Source organism: Canis aureus, chromosome 7, assembly GCF_053574225.1.
Source record: "Canis aureus isolate CA01 chromosome 7, VMU_Caureus_v.1.0, whole genome shotgun sequence".
Lineage (NCBI taxonomy): Eukaryota > Metazoa > Chordata > Mammalia > Carnivora > Canidae > Canis > Canis aureus.
This window is the reverse complement of record NC_135617.1, coordinates 48,998,009-49,012,184: the sequence shown is the minus strand read 5'-3', so window position 1 is coordinate 49,012,184 and position 14,176 is coordinate 48,998,009. Positions and strand designations below refer to the sequence as shown.

At 39.5% G+C, this 14,176-nt stretch overlaps 1 protein-coding gene across 1 annotated transcript in view; it reads right to left on the bottom strand.

Annotated features, from left to right (window-relative positions):
* COL21A1 (collagen type XXI alpha 1 chain) overlaps positions 1-8,580 on the bottom strand; it is a 242,471-nt gene extending 233,891 nt beyond the window's left edge. Inside the window, exon 1 of the mRNA XM_077903578.1 lies at positions 8,192-8,580. The gene's annotated coding sequence lies outside the window, so the exon portion shown is untranslated. The remainder of the gene's footprint in view (positions 1-8,191) is intronic.
* Between the last annotated feature and the right edge of the window lie 5,596 nt (positions 8,581-14,176).

Below are 14,176 nucleotides of genomic sequence, written 5' to 3'. Positions count from 1 at the left end.
TGAGACATCACCTCACACGTGTCAGAATGTCTAAAATCAAAAACATAAGAAACAAGTGTTGTTCTCCACGATATGAAGAAAAAGAAACCCTCATACACAGGCTGGGGAATACAAACTGGCACAGTCACTGTGGAAAACAATATGGAGGTTCCTCAAAAAAAAAAAAAATAGAATGACCAGGATCCGTGGGTGGCTCAGCAGTTTAGCGCTTGCCTTCAGCCGAGGGCATGATCCTGGGGACCCAGGATCGAGTTCCACGTCGGGCTCCCTGCATGTAGTCTGCTTCTCTCTTTGCCTGAGTCTCTGCCTCTCTCCCTCTCTGTGTCTCTCATGAATAAATAAATAAAATCTTTAAAAAAAAATAGAATGACCATATGATTCAGTAGTTCCACTACTGAATGTTTCCTCAAATAATACAAAAATACAAATTTGAAAAGATATATGCACCCCTACATTTATTGCAGCATTATTTACAATAGCCAAATTATGGAAGCAATCTGAGTATCCACCAACAAATGAATGAATAAAGAAAATGTGGTATATATATATATATATATATATATATATATACACACACACACACACAATGGAATGTTATTCAGCTATAAAAATGAATGAAATCTTGCCATTTGTAATAACATGTATGGATCCATAGGGAATAATGCTAAATAAAATAAGTAAGAGAAAGACAAATACCATATGATTTCACTCCTATGTAGAACTTAGGAAACAAAACAAAGAAAGAAAAAGTGACAAACAAAAGAACAGATTCTTAAGTATAGAACAAACTGAAGGTTACCAGAGGGGAGGAGAGCAGAGGAGATGAGTGAAATAGGTGAAGGGGATTAAAAGCACACTTGTGATGAACATTGAAATGAATAGAATTCTTGAATTACTATATCGTATGCCTGAAACTAATGTAATGCTGTATGTTAATTACAATGGAATTTTTTAAAATTCTATCTAGTCCAGACTAATATAAATAGGGGGTGCCTAGGTGGCTCAATCAGTTAAGCATCTGCCTTCAGTTCGGGTCATGATCTGGGGATCCTGGAATCAAGCCCTGCAACAAGCTCCCTACTCACCAGAGAGCCTGCTTCTTCCTCTCCCTCTGCTACTCTCCCTAATTGCACTCTCTCTCTCTACCAAATAAATAAATCTAAATAAATAAATAAAATTAGCTTTACATTCACTTTAATGCTCATTTCTTCCCCTGAAGTGTCATTAACAGTCACTCACTTTTAAAATGGTTTTATATGGGATGCCTGGGTGGCTCAGTGTTGCGCATCTATCTTTGGCTCACATCATGATCCCAGGGTCCTGAGATTGAGTTCCGCATTAGGCTCCCTGTAGGGAGCCTGCTTCTCCCTCTGCCTATGTCTCTGCCTCTCTCTGTGTCTCTCGTGAATAAATAAATAAAATCGTTAAAAAATAAAAAATAAAATAAAATGGTCATTTTTCCTTTCCTGTTCCAAATACTACAGGATTGAGTTCCAAACACTAAATGATTACGCATATTTAATGTTAAACAAGGTTAGGCTGGACTCTGGTTTAGAAGTTCTGCATGTACATTGTAATCTATGGTTCTAGTTTTTGAAAATAAGGAAAGGAGTAACAGTTTTTGCTGTACCTTGGGGGAGGAGAGAATAAGTTAGGAGTGGGCAAACTTTAGGAAAAATAAATATTTGATTCCAGACATTCATATACAGAGTTTGTGTTAGAAAACTATGCCATAAACATCCTAGATTTATTATTAGGGCATAATTGAATTCCATCTAGATCACCCAAGCCTTCATTATTTTACTTCAGCTCATTCTCACATCCATATTATAGCTTCTTGCCCAAATCCTATTGACCCAGCAGGAAATTCAGTCATCTGCACAATGGCTAACTCCAGCTCCACAGGAGTGAGCTACGGAATTCCCTAGGAAGAAGGCAGCTGACCTGTGCTGACCGCCTAGATATTACATTGACAACACAAAATCAACATGTGCACCTTGCTTTATACTATGTAACATGCTGTCACATGTGGTAGAATTTTGCCATCAGGCTTATATGTCATTTCTACTTCCATTTTACAGATGGGAAAACACTCAAATGTGTTCTACCCATGGTGGCTTGGCTTTGGGTACATAGTGGAACTGGAAAACAGAAATTTAAAATTAACATTTTCTCCTTTTAATGGAAAGAGAAATGGAGACACAGAAACTGTAAAACTCAAGTCACTGGGCAAATTAACAAGACTAGTAGAAGCAAAATCTGAACCTCCTTTCTTGCACATGCATACTTTTGCCAACATACCATCCTCAAGTTTTGTGCTGATGGGGTCTTCCGTTTTCAGTTATCAGTGCTTTGGGGGTAGGAATCCTACAGAACGTGTCTAATCATAACTTCCCCAGAGCCCCAGTGGAAGAGACTCCCCTTTAGCTCAGCACTGTCAGACCCACGGCTAACAACCCAAAGCTGATAGAGTCAAATGAAATTTTAAGGTGGAAATTACTAACAGAGGGACTCCATTACCTGTATATGAACGGAACTTTGGGATGTTTCCCAAGATAGTCCCAGGAAATTGATATTTCCAAATTCCTATGGACCCATCCATGAAACATCCCCAAAGCTGAAAGGAAGGATTTCCTTTAAAAGTAATCACCACTGGAGCCACCCGAGAAACAAGGCAGTCCTTCTGATAAGCAATTAAATGTCTGTATCTGATGTTTGAGAAGATCCACAGTATATTTTGCTTTCTGCCTTAAGGAGCAGCTAGCTGTCCACCAGCCCAAGTTAAGACTTGCCACTCTAGTCTCATTTTTTCCTGAGGAGTTACCCCCCTACCTTCCTAGCCTGTCATTATAATAACCTCCAGAACCTCTAAACATAATTCATGCCAAGCTTTTTAAAATGCATTTTTTCTTGCATATGGAAGTGAAAACTGTCAGCTTCTATCATGACTTAAATACTGAAACTTAACTCTACTTTTGACATGTTGTTTTCTGATTAGGGGAGCATTGTTTATCTGCTTCTGCCCATAGCTCCTTACACATTTGCTGGAATGGAGGCGGGGGTTACTTCAGCCTGTCTCAGATACCTCCCTCTTTTTTAGGAGCAAAGTCACCTTCACAGTAACAACTAATAGTAAACCAGTGGAAAGTTGAGAGAATGGTGGATAATGATATTTGACTGTTGATTTCAGCTAGTTTTTATTGTGAAGAGCAACTCTAATTTCAGAGTCAAATTTACCTTCAAAGTTCTCCTCCATTCTAGTTTTGTGGCTAGTTCTTCAAATAAAATACATATCTCAATACCATAGAGATCCAAGGAAAAATATCTTTCCTATGGCCATTGACAGATACGGAGCAACTGAATTCATTACCTTATGTATTTCACCAAGGACATTTTCCCAATGTGCCTGCCATCATACAATCATTTAAAATTTATTATTATAATCAAAATACAAAACTTGATTTCCAGAATTAATGTTTCCAATAGAATACAATTTCCCTATTATTTCTCTATTTCCCTTCATGATGATATACAAATAAAAAGAAAAGAGATGTTTCAGAAGAAAATACATATAAACTAATTTTATAAAACTAAATTTTTCAGATATTTAAGTAAAAATTTAAGTAACACTCATCTAACTACAAAATGATCTTTCCTGAACATTAATGATTAATAATGTCTTATCATATATATATTTATGTAACAGACTAAGTTCCTGCACAGTTGTTTATAATAAGTTGTACTAGAGATCAATTATTTTTTTAAGATTTATTTATTTTAGAGAGAGAGAAAGAGCATGCAGGGGATGTGACGGACAAAAGAAGAGGGAGAGGATCTCAAGCCCCATCTGACACCCACTAAGCATGAAGCCCAACACAAGGCTCAATCTCAAGACCCTGAGATCATGACCTGAGCTGAAATTAAGAGTCCATGCTTAACCCACTGAGCCACCTAGGTGCCCTAAGAGGTCAATTATTAAACAGATTTCAAACTCATGTATTTATCCTAATATACAAAAATGTTTATTTTGGGGGCATCAATCATATGGCACTATTCTGACTCAGGATATAGCTGTGAACAAGTAGAAAAAAATTCTCCTTCAGGAAGCTTACTCCATTGGTGAGTATTTTCTAATGTTATCCTTTGCTTTTCAAATTTCTAGCCCCCTTATTCTAAGCCAAAACTCTCTCCAAAGCTGGCCTTCTAAAGGATCCTCCAGTGGGCTGCTTTCCTGCATAACTCAAGAATGCACACGTACTCAAATGCCAACAAAACCTCCATATCTGCACAACATAGCAGTCCTGTGAGTGGAGTCAAATGTAGTACAACCCAGTCAAATGTTGTCCTGCAAGAAGCATATGGAATCTGGCACTAATCTCTAGTGCCACAACGTGGTTTCTACTTCCAAAGTGGCTCCAGTAATCCTCACCTCATGGTATTTGTGCCCTTGCTTCGTCTGCTTTCACAGTGAATCAGGGTAGGTTTGTGTGACCAACAGAATATGACAGAAGTCGCATTGTATGACTTCCAAGGCTGAGTCACAAAGGCATTGCAAAGTTGGTCTTCTACATGGTCTCTTGAATTACACACTCCAGGTAGTCAGTGGCCATGCTGTAAGGACATTAAGCATCCCTGAGAGAGGCCCACATGGAGAAGAACTGAGGCCTCCCACCAACATCCACGACTAACTTGACAGCCATGAGCATCTTGAAGTAGAACCTTCAGCCCCAGTCACGCCTTCAAATGACTGTAGCTCCATCTGACACCTATGTATAATTTCATGGGGAACTTCAAGTCAGAATCACTCAGCCAACCTGCTCATAAATTCTTGACTCTCATATCTGTGAAAGATAATAAATGATTTCTTGTTGTGTTAAGCCACTGAATATTGAGGAGATTTTTACACAGCAATAGATAACTGATACACAGGGTTAGTATCAGCCAAACTCTTGAAAGTGCCGAGAACTTCTCATCCCATAAAGTTCTTATTATAATATCCTCTTCCTAACCTCAGGAAATGCTCTCTGGAGTTCATAAGCAGTAGATATGATAAACTGATAGAGGTTAATGTGTAAAACAATGCAAATATGTCAATAGTATATATTTTCTCTGCTAAAACTTTTATATTTTTAACATGTCCTTCAGGTCAACAAATATTAGATGTTTTCCTATATAAATAATTGTGTTGGCTCCTCTGTGATGTACACCAATGAAGAGAGAAGAGACTCTTCCTTTAAGCACCTTATAAGGTAACAAAAGAGACAACAAGCAGAATATGAATTGAGACATATAACATTTGAGTTGAAGTTAGGAAGAGGAAGAGAATTCAAAAAGAATACAAGTGTGTGAACTAAGGTCCATGACTGATGAGGATGATGTCAGGGTAGGTGACTTTTGGCAATTCTATTATAACAATAATCATGAGTACTCATTTGTTGAGAGCCTATCTTATGCCAAGCACCGATACATGATCGAATTTAATCTTCATAGCACAATCTGTGAAGGAGCTATATTTTCTCCTTTTTACAGGTGAAGAAACAAAGATTCTCAAAGATCAAGCCACTTTCCCAAGATCATCCAAATGTAAAATGATGAAGTTGAGTGCTGACCTCACTTCTTTTTCATGTCAAAACCAACACAAAGTCTCCCCATTACACCACAATGATAACAAGCAACCTTCGTAAAGACTCAACATTCGCATGCATGATTCCTGTGTCTTCCAGGACCACTTACACCACCAGTCTTCCCTCCAAAAAAATGCCATGAGGATGTGTTGACAGCTTAGTTTTGAATATAAAGAAGCCAGTGTGTCTTTAAACAAATCAATTCCAGAAGGAGAGTTTTGGAAAAATGCTGTGGTAATATAATGCATCTAAAAATTTCCAAGAGAGAGAAAGAAGCTGTCAGAGGAAGCCCAGGGGATTTTTGGTGAAAACACATTTTCCTCCTTGCTCATGTCTAAACCTTCTGTCTTCTCTCTACTCTTCCAGGAGCCTGACTGAGTCAACCTCTGGCAAATTTAAGCACCACATATATTTTTATATGGCACCATTCACTTTTCAACACTTGGCTTTGTATTCTGACAACTTAGCTCAAGTATTTGGATGAAAAATGAGTAGAACTTTTTTCTTCATTCACCCCCTACCTTTTTTAGTACTTGTTAATTTATAATTTACATACAATAAAATACACAACTCTCATGTGGACAACTCAAAGGCATTTTACATATGTATACATATATAAGTCTAACACCCAGATCAAAATGTAGAACAAACCCATCCCCAAAAGTTACCACATGCCCTTCAAGTCAGTAACCACTATTACCACTACTCTGACTTTTATCACCATTAATTGTGTTTCCCATTCCTCGAATTCGTATTAATGGATTGATATGTACTGTTTTGGGTCTGGCTCCTTTTGTTCACCTTTTTTGCATTTCATTCATATTGCTGCATGTATCAGCAGTTTCTTTGTTATTGCTATTCCATTATACTTTATTTGAAGTAGTGCTGAGAAATTATTAGATCTACTTGATCAATATCTGAGTTCATCCCTTATATTTTTTGTGTCATCTCAAAAATGTAGATACAACCCAGACATACAAGATACATAATGTTATTATCCATAACCATTCTTATCTTGCTCTGCCATTCCTACTTTCTCTGGTAGCAGAAGAAAGTAGGAACACACATATGATAATTAAAAATAACTTAATATCTTCTGGCTTAATACAATGTATATTGGTCTAAATTTACTTGGAGTGAATATTAATTCAACTCAAAGTTCGAACCCCCCAATGAGGTCTATTTCTGTCTTTCCAGAGTCATGGCTGGAGGAAGGGAAGATATTTCTACCTTCAGGGCAACAGGAGGTGGAGTTTCAGACAAGAACCACCCTCAAGGACTTTGCTAGTCTATTGCACACTGAGAATCTAATCCCTTGGGTATTAGGATGCCACTCAGTGTAGCACACACTGGTCCCCACCAGAACCTCTTGCAGGAAGTTCCTAAACTCAGCAATATCCCCCACCTCAATCAGTTCTGTCAACCAGTTGTCACCACATCTGCATCACCCTTTGGGTCCCCAAAATTTTCAGCTGCCTTTGCCTCAGCAAACTGGAGGATGATAGGCTCTAGAAGACTTCCTTCTGACCCACCAACTTAGATTCCTCAGATATTCCTAAAATATTACCTGAGCAGTCCCACACTCAGCACCATGATTAACACAAGACCTATCTCATGGCTTAGGATTCTCCTGTGAAACATTTGAAAAGCTATGACTAAGTCCCATACCACGCATTTCCCAACCTTTCTGTGTGTTCTGTTCCCTGCTATGCCTTACTCACCCCCATGCCAGGGTTTGGCCCTCAGAAGGAAGCCAAATCATTCCTGTCTAAACTCTTTGCCCCATTCTCCTACTCTCTCTCTTTTGTGATGGAGTCTTGTCATAGTCCTTCCATCTGCCTTCAAATACTATGGTTTACAGAAGTGTTCTCAACTAGAGCTGCACATTAGAATCACTAGGAAATATTTTTTAAAAACAGTAGTACCTGACTTTATCTTAGACCAAATAATTGAATCAGAGTCCCAGGAATAGGGCTTAGGCATTAGTATTTTTTTAAGGCTCCCCAAGTGATACTGATAAGTCTCCAGAAATAGGGCTTAGGCATTAGTATTTTTTAAGGCTCCCCAAGTGATACTGATAAGAACCCACTCATTACAATAAACCTCTGATTTGAGTCAGGCAGGCTTAACTCTTGATAGGTAAAGTTTTGGGATTTAGAAAATCTCTTTTTGATAAGACAGTGTACTGCTAAAGACTCAAGAATGTCAGCTCTGAGAACCAAAACCAACAAATGACTTCTTGGCTCTGGATTTAGAGTACCTATTATTTCCCTTAAATAACAAAACCCGTCAATCCCATGTATGGAGAAATGAGGGATGCTATCAATTCAGGGAATTTTTTTAAATTAGCTTAATATTTTTAAAAATCACCCCCATATTCTTTTCATTTTTTTTTAATTTATCCATTCATTCACTTACTACGGCCCACATCAGTTCATAAAGGAGTGGTCATGACCAGCACTGTAGCACTCTAGAGAGAAGGAATAAACAGTCACTTGCATGTCAAGACCAGAGTAGCAAGAGAGGATTTTCTTCATTTATTGAACAAATATTTACTGAGTACTTACTTGAGGTCATTAGCATATAAGAAGGGTAGATGGAGAAACCTGCTCTCTTCTTGAGTCCAGAAAAGAAGGCAGTCGTATTGAGCCAGGGACCTAGGACACATAACTGTGAGGGACAAGGTGAAGAAGGACACTCTGCGAGAGTTCTAAGATGAGAAGTGTGGTCCAGGTCAGGGCACACTCCGCCTTCTGTCTCCCTCATTAATATTTCACTTTCCCCAATATCCCCACTCCTGCCCCCACAAACACTTTTTACATGACCATGAATGGGAGCTGTTGCCTCAGTCATGGGATATTCTTCCAGTCAAAGAAAGATCTGAGGAAGAAGAAGAATGAAGATAAGGAGGGAAAGGTTAGTTTGTAGTCTGGGCAGGTGAGCTGGGTGGAACCCCGGGGTGGTAAGAGAGGCCAGTAAGGAAGGACAAGTTGCTAGGAGACCAGAAAGAATTGAGCATTGAAAATGGGATGAGCACTGGGTGTTATACTATATGTTGGCAAATCAAACTCCAATAAAAAAATACCAAAAAAAAAAAAAAGCATAAAAGAAAGAAAAGACAATAGCCAAGAATCTCAGTCAGAAAAGTGAGGGGGGTGGCAACCAGTTGGCTCAGTTGGTTAAGCGTCTGCCTTCGGCTCAGGTCACAATCCTTGGCTCAAGTCCTACGAGTCCAATGATGGGCTCCCTGCTCAGTGGAGAGTCTGCTTCTCCATCTCCTTCTGCCTCTCCCCCTGCTTGTGCACTCACTCTCAATCTCTCTCAAATAAAATAAATATAATCTTTTTAAAAGGGGAAAGAAAGAAAGAAAAAGAAAGAAAGAAAGAAAGAAAGAAAGAAAGAAAGAAAGAAAGAAAGAAAGAAAGGAAAGAAAGAGAAAGAGAGGGAGGCAGAGAAAACCTATTTGTTCTTTTAAATTCAGATGGGGCCAGCCTACCTACACACACAGACTTTGAGATTAGAAAACAGGGAAATCACTGTCCTTTGGGAAGATGGAGGAGTGATCCTTTACAGTCCTGTATTTTCTCCTGTTATGGATTCTTCTGTTGTTGTCGTTGTCGTTGTTGATGATGATGATGATGATAATGATGATGTGGACTTTTCTTACTAGAATTTACTACAAAAATTCTCACATCATCTATGAAATTCAGAAAGACAAAAGGGTTGGGTGTTTTGATTTAACTTGCAGTAGCTAGAATAAAGTGAGGAATAAAAATTCAATGTGAAAGTTTAAACTGGCTAAGTCAGAAGGTAAAGATGGTACATATGTCCCCCACTTAAAGAGGAAAGGAAAATGGACTTCCCCTTTACAGAATGTCCCCTTGGGGGGGGTGGGGAATGAGAGAAAAAAGTGGAGAATCAATTCTGATAAGGAAAAATTTAAAAGCCCACTTTTAATCCTAAGAGAGTGAGCCTTGAAAATAATCCACTACACTGATAATTACCAGTTAAACAAGACATGCTTTCTTGTCCGGCCCCTTCATACCAAACCCCTAAGAGAGAACTAAATGGATTGAAGTAAGAACCGAAACTCGAGTTCCTTAAATTTCACGCTACTTGCAGGCAGAGTTTGGGAATCCATGAAGGCCCCTTCCCCATCCCAAAAAAGTTAACCACACAGACTGAGGGGTTGAGTCACCATAAATCAAAATAACCTTGAGAAAACAACTCAGCACACAAAGCCATAATTATCTCAAGTTGCATCCTTGCCAACAAGTAGTTTTTGACCAAAGAAACTGGAGATGCTAAGGCTATCACTGAAGTGATAAACTTCTAAAAATCATCAATCAGAAATAAAATAATTCAAAATTTCAGGGCACTGATTTAAACTTTTATTCTTAGACATGTGGCACAGGGAGTATAGCAATAGTTTTGAGAAGATATGAAACAATATACCCATCTTTTGAATTAACCAGCCAGAAGTATTTGCTATTTCTTCTTTTCCCTTATTGTTTACTATTTAGCTTGTGTTACATTTTGTTGTTTTTTTTTTAATTCTAATAAAAAAATATGTTGTTAAAAGAAAACCATCCAGAGATCCACTCCAGTAGATACTAAAAGGAGTTTTATCCTAAGAAATCTGGCATCTTCTGGAATCCAAGGGCAGAAATACAGCTGGTCTGCAGGGGAGCCAGGAATACCATTTAAAACCAAGTAGGATCCTGTCTCCATGTCTTTCAGGCACCGATATGAATTCATTGGTCAGAACCTCTCTATGCTCCCCTTTTCCTTCAATGGCGTAGATCAATATACTTCCTTACTGTTTGGTCCCATGGCCCAAAAGTTTGCTCAAAATGACAGTTTCCATCTGATTCCACATCAGCACATAAGCCTAGCCAATTCAAAACTTGGTCCCAATTCAAAATTACCAGGAGAAGGAATCTAACTGGCCAGCTAAGATCAAGTATGCACTTTGGGGCTGCTCCAAACTGGGAGTGTGGAGTGTGTACTGAGGATCACATGACCTGCCACCAGCTCATCAGGGACAAGACTGCCTGAGATGAAAGCCTGGGCAGGAAGAAAAAACAATCTGAAGAAGAGGCAGGGATGACCCAGGAAGGGTTAGCCACCTCTCAGAGCACTTGTGCTACAACCAGGGTTTAGATGTTTTATACTCCAGGAGAATGTTACCTGTTAGGGAGAGGAGAGACAGAGTAATGCCTTTTTAGCTTTTGATTGATTGATTGATTGATTGAGATTGAGTGTGAGTGTGAGGCAGGGGGTGGGGGGGGTGGGGGGGTGGCAGAGGGAGAGGGAAGATCTTTAGCAGGCTCCACCCTAAGTCAAGCCTAAGATTGACTTTGGGCTCCATCTCAGGACCCTGAGATCACCACCTGAGCAGAAATCAAGAATCCAAGGCTGAACCAACTGAGCCACCCAGGCACCTTTTTAGGTTTTTAAATAAGCGCTTCCTTTTATCCCTCAAATGGTGTTATATGTTGTCTCTCAGAGGAGTAGTCATTAAGCAATGGATACTGAATGAATAAACAAAAGGGAAGCTAAAATACATGTCAGGGAAATATTATCCAAGAATATCAGTGATTTTTCAGTTTAGTTTTGGTTTTCCAATCTGCATCAAAGGGCTTGAGGTTCTAATAGCTCTCCTCAAGATGACTTAATTTAACTAGTAATTGAGAAGTGGAGGATCTAAATATTGCTAGGTATATACCAGAACTGTATTCTAGGACTCATGACCAGTTGGGTTTGCTTTCTACGAGTTAGTAACCTAGGGCTAAAGACTAGAGAGGGACACTGCAGAGCCCAGATGGGAGTTCTTGCTGAATCCCCACACCCAGGGACCCACCCTGGCCTCAGCTCAATCTGGTCCTTTAGCAGTCTAGCCACAGAGATCCTAGCCTTCTGTCTTTGACCATAGAGACATTTTCCTAATGTGATTGGCTCATTCATTATTTTAAAACTTTGGAAATATAATTTTCTGTAGTCAAACTTCAAATGGTTATGATGAAGTCTGTCACAGGAACATTTAATCAGTATTTATTTAATAACTACTCTGCACCCAGCCCTGTGCCATGTGTTAAGAGACACAGTCGTGCCAGGCGTGAAGCTTACAAGCTAGCAGGGACAGGAACTATGGATTTTTACACAGTAGAACCTATAACATATGCTCTATATGACTTTGGTAGCTCTGCTAAATTCCCTTTGGGTTCTTTATTATATTCCCTGGAGGCCACTGTAGAAGAAAGTGGTAGACATAAGTATTTTTGCCACACATTGGTTGATACTAAGAGAGATAAAGGGAAAGGGGTCCTTATTATGAAAAGAGAATGGGAGAAATGCATATTATTTTTCCCTTTCTCTTGTCTCTTGCAGGTTCTTCTGAGGGCAGACTCATTCACCTGTACCTGCACAATCCACAGGAGGCTAAAACTCAAAGGAAACCTCATCTTTCTGTACAGAGGAACCAGTAACCAAGACCTGGAGCTGGGGAGTATGGTCGAAATATCAGAAAGGGGTCCCCTCATTCTGTTTAGGAGCTGACATAGGTCCTGAGATCTCCCTCAAGCTGCACATGTATTTGTTACACCCAAGGAGCAGAGCAAAGGCCTTGAGAACTGAGCTATGACAATAGGCCATGACCCAGTCCCAGACAAACCCTGGGCGGCCAGGCAAGGACCCCACAGCATGGGAAAGCCTTCGAAGTCTGCACCACTGAAAGAAGGTGAGACAGAACTGGCAGTCTGAACCTCATGGGCTGATGCCTGGTAAAACAGAATAAAGAAGAAAACATCAACATTCTCCAGATGGTTTTAACAGGACATATAGTCCTGCCACAGAATATTCTGAAAGGGATGAGTGGGACTAAGATGAGGCAAATGAAACATTTGCTTTGGCTGCAAAATTTAAAGGAGAGGGGGACCAAAAGTCTCAGTAATCAAAATAAGTGATATTTTAACACAGTGTCTTAAAGAGTCAGAATTGATGCAAAAATTCCATGATGAACAAAATATCAAAATTATAAACTGGCTTTCCCCAGCAAGAGACCAGAACTTCTAGAGAACTTGAATTTAAAAAATGAGGCTAAGGAAAATAATACAGTTGCTGAAGGAGTGTGTTAAATGAAAATCTGCACACGGAACCAGGGACATTCTCACCAGCAAACTGCAACCTCCTTTCTTTCTGCACCCTGGTCTAAGAATAAAGACAGAGAGGCTTATCCACTACTGACATATCTCCCATCCTTACCAGTAGACTAGATAACTCATCTTGGGAAGAACCCAAGAATCCTAAAGAAAAGACCTGCAGATATTAACTGTAGTGATTGTAAAATATGTCTACAAATTATTTAACATTTATCCCATCAAGAAGTGGAATCTAATTGCCCTCCCTGTGACTGTAGACTACCTTAGTGGCTTACTCACAGTAACTATAATGCTACAGGAGTGACACTGCATGATTTCCCAGGATGGGTCAGAAGAGGCCACTCCTACAGCTTTCATCTCACTCTATATCTTGAGATACGTGCCTTTGGAACCCCAAGATGCCATGTAAAATGTCCAGCTACTGTGGTCTCGACTGGAGAGACCACAGTAAAATAGAGAAATGTCCGAAGAGCCCCAGGAGTTCCAGCCTCCAGGTGTTTGTCTTCCTGGTCCAGGAGCCAGATATGTGAGTGCAGAAGCTTCCAGATGATCCCAACTCCACAAGTGCTGCAGAAACCTTATGAAAGCCCCTGGATGAGAACCACCTATTTGAGTCCTCTCAACACCCAGAATCATGAGAGACAATATAATACATGTTGCTGTTTTTTGCCACTAAGTTTGGAATGGTTTGTTATGAAGCAATTAAGTCATCAGAACCCGGACATTTGGAGTTCTCCCAAATAAAACGTAGACTTCCATCTAGTTAACCCACATTTGATTCCAAATGGCACAGAAGCTGAAGAAGAGAAAGGGTGCATGGGGTTCTGCGAAATGGTCCATCTCCCTCCTCTCCTGACCTATTAGTACCAGGAGCCATTATCTTGAAAAAGTATGTCAGAGCCAAAGCTATTGGCAATTAAAAGTGTGAGACTAAGTATTTACTAACTAAAATGTCTACAATTTTATTGTTATTATTCATATTTAGTAAACAGTCTTCATTTTTATGTTAATAAGTAACAGACTCAGATTTATTAGGTTTCCTTTTCCAAAGTCATGTGAATAAAAAGCAATAGAGCACTGCAGTGAACTGTGATAGTTGTATCTTTGTTTTTCTATCATGGCTTCTAGCACCTTTAAGAAACTCCTCCTTGACTCCATGTGGCTACTGGTGGGCTGTCATTCTACAAACTCAGTCTATATTATACGTGTGGTCATGAGATGCAGATTCACCAGTCAGATGTCCCCATGCACCTAACCATAAGAATTGACCAATATTGGGCCTAAACTCCAATAGAATCTTTTCAGATATTGGAATCTTTTCAGATATTGACATATGAGAAAATTCTCTTATTCATGGCTAAACAGAGTCTAGGGCTTCCTGTGGCCCTCTTT